This window comes from Marmota monax, unplaced genomic scaffold, assembly GCF_021218885.2.
Source record: "Marmota monax isolate L192 unplaced genomic scaffold, Marmota_monax_Labrador192_F-V1.1 WCK01_AAM20220418_F8-fsc00628, whole genome shotgun sequence".
NCBI classification, from domain to species: Eukaryota; Metazoa; Chordata; class Mammalia; order Rodentia; family Sciuridae; genus Marmota; species Marmota monax.
Window position 1 is genome coordinate 173,060 of NW_026692513.1, and position 7,542 is coordinate 180,601.

Sequence of the window (7,542 nt, forward strand, 5' to 3'; positions counted from 1 at the left end):
CATAAATTGGATAAGGCCTTATCTAGGCATACCAACAGGAGAGTTGGGACCTTTATTTGATATCCTAAAAGGTCCATCAGATCCAAACTCACCCCGCATGTTAACGCCTAAAGCAAGAAAGGCATTAAAAATCATTGAAACATATATGGAAAATATGCATTTGGATAGAATTGATATAAGTTTGCCTTTATTATTTATTGTACTATCAACAAAAAATATTCCTACAGGGACATTTTGGCAGGAAGGTCCATTATTGTGGACACATTTATCTTATTCTCCTAAACTATTCCTACTAGGTATCCTGAGGCTGTAGGACAATTAATACTCAAAGGAATAAAAGCAGCAAAGGGAGTGTTTGGAATTTCTCCCAATAAAATTATTACTCCATATACTATGGATCAAATTGATGAGTTAGCTAATGAGTTAAATACTTGGGCAATAATCATGTGTAAATCTAATGTTTCATTTGATAATCACTTACCATCTAATCCTTTGTTGTCTTTTTGGTCTTTGCATCTTGTAGTTTTTCCAAAAGTGACAAGAAAAACCCCTATCAGGAATGCTCCAAATATATTCACTGATGGGTCAAATAATGGTACAGCAGCAGTAGTTACCCCTGATCAAACTTTTACATTTTTAGTACCCAAACAATCAGCTCAAAAGGTAGAGCTTAATGCAGTTTTACAAGCTTTTGTGATGTTTAAAGATTCTGTATTTAATTTATGTTCTGATAGTCAGTATATAGTATCCCTTGAAGATGCTGGTAGGATTTCCCCTTCCTCTACTGTTTTCTCTTTGTTTTCCACTATACAAAGTGTAATCTAGGACAGAAAAAAATCCATTCTTTATAGGACATATCAGGGCACATACAGGATTGCCTGGAGCCCTTAGTTTGGGCAATGATTTAGCAGATAAATCTACACATGACATACATATTTTCTCCACAATAGAAGAAGCTATAAATTTTCATAAAAGGTTCCATGTCAATGCTAATACTTTACAAAAGAATTTTAAAATAACTAAGGAACAAGCCAGACATATAATAAAACAATGTCAAAATTGTGTGACATTTTTACCACAAGGTAATCTTGGAGTCAATCCTAGAGGACTGATACCTAACCATATTGGCAGATGGATGTCACACACTTGCCAGAATTTGGCAAATTAAAATATTTGCATGTTACAGTTGATACTTCTTCCAGATTTTTGATGGGCTCCCTTCATGCCAGAGAAAAACTAAAGATATTATAGCTCATTGCTTACAAAATTTTGCCACTGTGGGCGTTCCAAAACAGTTAAAAACAGATAATGGTCCTGGTTATACTTGCACCTCTTTTAAACAATTTTGCTCATCATTTGGCATTACTCACATAACAGGAATTCCATACAATCCTCAGGGACAAGGCATAGTTGAAAGAGCTCATCAGACTATTAAAATGTACTTGTTAAAGCAAAAAGAGGGAATTGGAAAGGGGTATATATCCCCCAAAGATAAACTTAAAATAACCTTTTTAGTCTAAACTTTTAAAATTTGGATTCATCAGGACTTAGTGCTGCGGAAAGGCATATGTATCCAAAAAATTTACATAAGCCTAAGGTACTTTGGAAGGATATTCTAACAGGACAATGGAATGGTCCTGACCCATTCGGAGTCTGGGGTTCTGTTTGTGTGTTTCCACAGGGAGAACAGCAGCCGATTTGGATTCCAGAGAGACTAACCAAAGCGATTTCTACAGACAAAAAAAAAGATGATTTGACTCAAATCCATAACAGCTGATATCCAGAGCCCCAGCTTGGCTATTCTTACATCTGTGACAGTGATTAACCAGGATGCTTTTTTCAATATCTATTTTATTATTGCCTTTTCCCACATCATAAAGTTCTATTTTATTTTTGAGCTCATACAGACCTAGGTTAATGTTTTTCTGATCAGTTTTATTTTTTGACTGTGGAGTTTTTAAACATTGCAATGGAGATTTCACCTAGGTAAAGCTACAAGGCCTTTACTATTGTCTTATGTGTTGTATGTTATGTGTGCACACTTCTGTTTTGTGTTGTATGTCTATATGTGCGTATGTCCATAGATCATATATGAGGAGCGCTCATGAAAAAATGAATCCAAATATTTTTTTTTATTATTCACATGATTTAAATGGTTTAATTTTAATTGGGTAAACAGTTGTTGAGGATTGTTTTAATATGTGAACAAATAAGGAGGTTAACAGATCTGTTTGTTTACTTTCACCTTTCCTTCTCATTATATTTAATAATGCTGTCCATTATAATGTAAATTGTTCAGAAAATTGTTTTCTTAGTGCCTGTTGGAATGTTACATAATTTTTGTTTTTTTTTTAAGCCATCATTGTCAGAATTCCTACCTTCATCCCGGTGCCGGTGAAGACAAAGATAAAACCAAACTACAACTTCTTCGATAGCTATCACAGTAAACTGTATAAACTGATGTATCAATGAATAATAACTCAACAAGTAATGCTCAATCAAGGAGTCAATTTATTTTGGGAGAAAATGGACATATTGATAGATTCCTCTGCTTTGAACTGCTTGCAGAACTTGCCTGGACTATGTATCACTTGTATGCATTGTGAACTATCTGTTGGTGCAGATAATTGTGGTAGTGCTGGCGTATCTTTGCTGATGGTGTCTCCAGTGATACAATTTTTTCCAAAGGAGCCGTCAATTGGCTTGTTGTCATGGCATTTCTGTATCCTCCTCCCTTCTACTAGTGATGGTCTAAATTTGGGGGCCAACAGAGGTGAGGTAAAGAACCTCACCCCCCCACTGGCACCAAGGCTAAATTTGGGGGCCAACAGAGGTGAGGCAAAGAACCTCACCCCCACTGGTGCATAGGCCTATCCACAAGTATGACTGTATGCTGGACCAGTAGTCAGTGACGGGTATGATCCAATTGCAGTGGTACCAACCTAAGAGAGGAGGCTGACGCCTAGAGGTCAGCCCATCCGATGACCATATGTTTTATTGGGCAACCTAACAGGCAAGGTCCCTAAGCCACATTGCTTGTTGCTTAATTAAACAGAAGGGGGGGAGATGCTAAGAGCTATAGCCAAGTAGGAATGATTCATGGCATTTTTGGTTGAAAGGTGATGCAAGCAAGCCATTGAGATGATATGATTATGTTAAGATCTGTATTCAATTGGATATTAGACCCCTGCTGTCTGCCTCGGCCTGCTACTTTGGAGCTCTAGTGGGACTCCCAGAGAGTTCCCATTGGTTGTGGAAATATGGTAGGAGGGATTTCCGGAGGAGGGACCTTCCTGTTGGTTTAGTGTGGCCTGGGAGAACACCGCATGTGTGGTTCGGCATATTTCCCTGGAGCGCGCATAACATTGGGGGGAGTTTCAGAAATAAAGTTTGTTCCTGCTTGAGTGGCTCCTGATTTTGTGCCCAGCCAGACTGTGGCAGTCCCCCATCACAGTGTGGGCAGGTCTGTAGGTCTGGATCCACAGCAAATCCCAGTGACAGTACCCTGAGACCTCCCTCCTCCATCTGCAGCAAAGCATTTCTTTCCCAAATGGAGACCGGGTGGCCTGAATGTAAAATGTAATGAAATAGATTACATGCCTCTGCCAGGCATTTCTAGAAGTGGGTGAAAAATCCACGCCTGGGCACTCATGAACCCCAGAGAGCACAAGTCGCTGCACCAGGGTTTCCCTGAACTCTGGAGCAGCTGCCCTCCCTCTCCATCCACATTCCCTTCGACATCCTCCCTGCCACATCCAGATTTGCCAGAGAAACATTCAAATTGTGACATTTTATTGAGGGCTCTTTCTGGACACAAGGACCCATTCTGCCTTTGCCAGAAAATGAACACCTCCGCTCTCCTGAGAGCTGTCCTTGGAGAGCACTGGTAGAAATTGGTGGGTAAAGACCTGAGTCCCACTGGCCACCTTCTAGGGTCCTGAGCTCCAGGTCCTGACTTTTCCAAGACTTCCCTGTCTTGGCTGGTTGCCCCGTGGAGACCAGGTTGGCAGTGCTCCTTTTATATGGTCTTCCATCCTTGTCTCCCTCCCCCACCCCCACCTCTGCTTTCTAATGACACCCACCAAAGAAAGGAACTGCTTCTAGCAGACAGTGACCAGAGAAGAGCTCATCCTACACTTGGATAATTTTGAGAAAAGAGCACCAACACTCCCCCATAGTAGGAGGACACTGGAACTAAAGTGCACAAGTAGCTTTCTAAAGACGTGCTCCCCTTAACGCCCGCCCAAGCACTTGGACTTGCCACCTTGTGAACTTTGTGTACCATTAACAGTCTTTACAAGTAGTTTCCTATGACCTCACTTTGGAAAATGGATGTCCTTCTTACCTGCTGATCACTGAAGCCGAAAAACAATCCCTTATCCAGCCTTGTTTGGGGGATAAGAATTGAAGAGAAATACTGGGCACCCAACATTGACTTCATTTTCAAACACTCACATGCATGCACGTGCACACAGCTCAAGTCCATGGTCATTCCCAATGTGGTCTCCTGCTATTGGGCAATGGCCATGTTTCTCAGAAACTCTTCATTTTCAGTGTTGGCGCTCCTGGGCATGCAAGCTGAAACCACCATCTGCAACCTGAATTGGAAATAGCCACAACTGAGAGATTGCAAATACAGACTTCCAATTACCAGATTTAATGGATATTAATATTTCATAAGGAGACTTAATCTATTTCATTACATTTTACATTAGTTGTTCTAATAAATCTTTCCCTACCGGCAATACTGATGATTTTAATAGACTTTATAAATAATTGGTCAATATCAAACGTGTCATAAATTCACCCCAACTTTGGAAAGAATCCCAGTAGCTACTTTTTGTGTTGTGTTCGGGTAAATGATTCATAACTCACAACTAATCCTGGTTTAAAATGGGACAGATATTTGATTGTGTCAAAAGACAAGTTTTGTTTGAGTACAAAAAAGTGTTTAATTCTCTCTAATTACAGATATTGGGAATGCTAAACCAGGGCCAGCACATTGCTACAGACAGTTTTAATGAATGACTCAATAGTGGGAAAGTCCAAGGGAAGTAAAATAAGTGAATGCAAATTAGAGTAACAGAAAGCTTCAAGAACTCTTATTGCTTAACTTGAAAACAGGGACATAAGATTTCTGTTTGAATTTTGTAATTGTTGGTGGTGTATGACATAAAATAATAATGTGTTGATTAAAACCATAAATTTATATTCTGCATCCATGTAGGTAAAGCAGAAACTGGTGATGCGTTTTAAAATATTAAATTTCTGGGTGCGACTTTGGGGTAAATGGGCTGTCTTGACTTTCGGTCCTTTAGTCTAGCGAAGGGCCCAGTCAGTTGCCAGGGGGAGGGTAGTGGCCTTCTGAAAGTTTTTCAGCTCAGAGGTAGGTTGCATGTAACTTTCATTCTGGGGACTGGACTTCCTTAAAGGCATGCAAGGATATCTTAAAAGTACTTGGCCTTCTTATTAGCTCAAAGGAAAGCATTTATTTAAGACTCAGAGAATGTAAAATTGCGTTCTTTGGGACTCATTTGACAGCAAAGTCAATATTCCTCTTTATATCCCAGAAGGCTGACTGCTGGGGTTCTGTTAGCGGGCACCCTGCTATTTAGTAATTGAGAGACACAGGGAAGTGGGCAGAAAATGCTATCATGGGCCACTGGATCCAATAACACTGAACTTTTATAAAACTTTCATGACTGGAAATATTGGATATTCTCCTCAATTAATGCTTAGACCCCAGAAATGATATCCTTTTTCAGAACATGAAAGCAAGGCCAAACTCAGCAGCAGGTCTTTCCACAGCTGCCCATCACCCAGCTCAATACTCACACTTGAAGATGCTCTGACAGGTTTCATTTATTTTGAAAAGTGGTCGTCATGCTTAGAGACATTGGGCTGCTTTATCAGGGTGCCCACAGGTGTATGATGCTTAGTAACAGATAAGAAAGATCCACCGGAGTTATGTAGACATCTGCCCATGTGCTGGGTTGCTGTGACCCATGCTAATGTAGGTGTGTGGCCAGGTGTGTCTAAACCTGGGGGCCATGAAGGCCATGGAGCTGACACAGATCAGTGGGCAGCATGCCATCTTGGGACAGGAGCGCAGTGTTGGAGACTGAGCCCTCAGCACTCTGCTTGCTGGTTCCTGGACCAGTGCCTTGTGCTCTTGGCTCAAATGTGTGGTGGATGGAGACATGCACTGCTTTCACAGTGTCCCTTTGTCAACTAGGTCAGCCTTGACTTGGGAGGGAGAAGGAAGATTCTCTTCAAGACTGAGACTGGTGAGGGCTGAGGTTCTGTGATCTCCTAGATCTGGGGACCTGTGCTTGATCATGACTATGGGTTATACTAGGGAGAGCAATCATGCTGTATTTCCACATTCATCCCGCTAGGACTTTTTACTGACATTGGCCATGATTCATACTTTTTTTTTTTTTTTTTTTTTAGGTTCTAGGGATTGAACTCAGGGGCACTCAACCACTGAACCATACACCCAGCCTGATTTTGGATTTTATTTAGAGACAGGGTCTCACTGAGTTGCTTAGCACCTGCCATTTCTGAGGCTGGCTTTGATTTCACAATCCTCCTGTCTTAACCTCCTGAGCCGCTGGAATTACAGATGTGCACCCCCATGCATTTTTCTATCAAAACTTACAGAGCAGATCTGGAGATGTACAGAGGTTTATTAATGGGGAAGAGTGAACACAGGATGACAGGAGCTGTGGTTTATAAGTTGAGACTTTTGAATATATGTAAGTAACATGCTGTATGTGTCACATTTTGTTATATTGACACAATGGAATATTATTCAGCCTTGAAAGGTGGGAAGACTTGACATATACACAGCAACATGGGTGAATTGTAAGAGCCCTATGCTGAGTGCAAGCCAGAAACTAAAGACAACATAATGTCCAGTTCTGTTTGTGTGAAATGTCCAGGTGGACAGATGCACAGACACAGACTGCAGACTGGAGTGTGCAGGGATTGGAAGGTGAAGGAACTGAGGAGAAACTGCTCTATGGGTAAAGTGTTTACTTTGGAATGTGAAAGCACTTAACACCAGGCAGAGTGGTGGGCTCTCAACACATGGTTATAGTGACGGCCACCGCGTAGTTCACTCTCTCAGTGGTTAATTTGTTCGGCAACCAGAATGGATTGAGGGATGCCTGCCAAATTGGTAGGTTGGTAGAAATAGGGTGACTCCAGAGAAGACTGGTGTGAGGGTCAGCAATGGAATGGGGAAGCCCCCCTGAATGCAAGTGGCACCATCTAATAGGCTGAGGGCCTGGATAGAATGGGGTAGTGGGGTGCTCTTGCTGGCACACACTCAACCCTTCCCGGGCAGGTGACTTTCCTGCTCTTGTCCCATGTGCATATCAGACTGCAGGTTGGTCAGCTTTGAATGTGGTGGCTTGCACCCATGGACCTTCAGGGGACTGTGGAGGCTTCAGCCTCTAACTGGGGCTCCACATAGGCCCCCCTCTTGTTCTGAGGCTACCAACTTCCTGGACTGAGAAGCTACTGGTATTCCTAGCC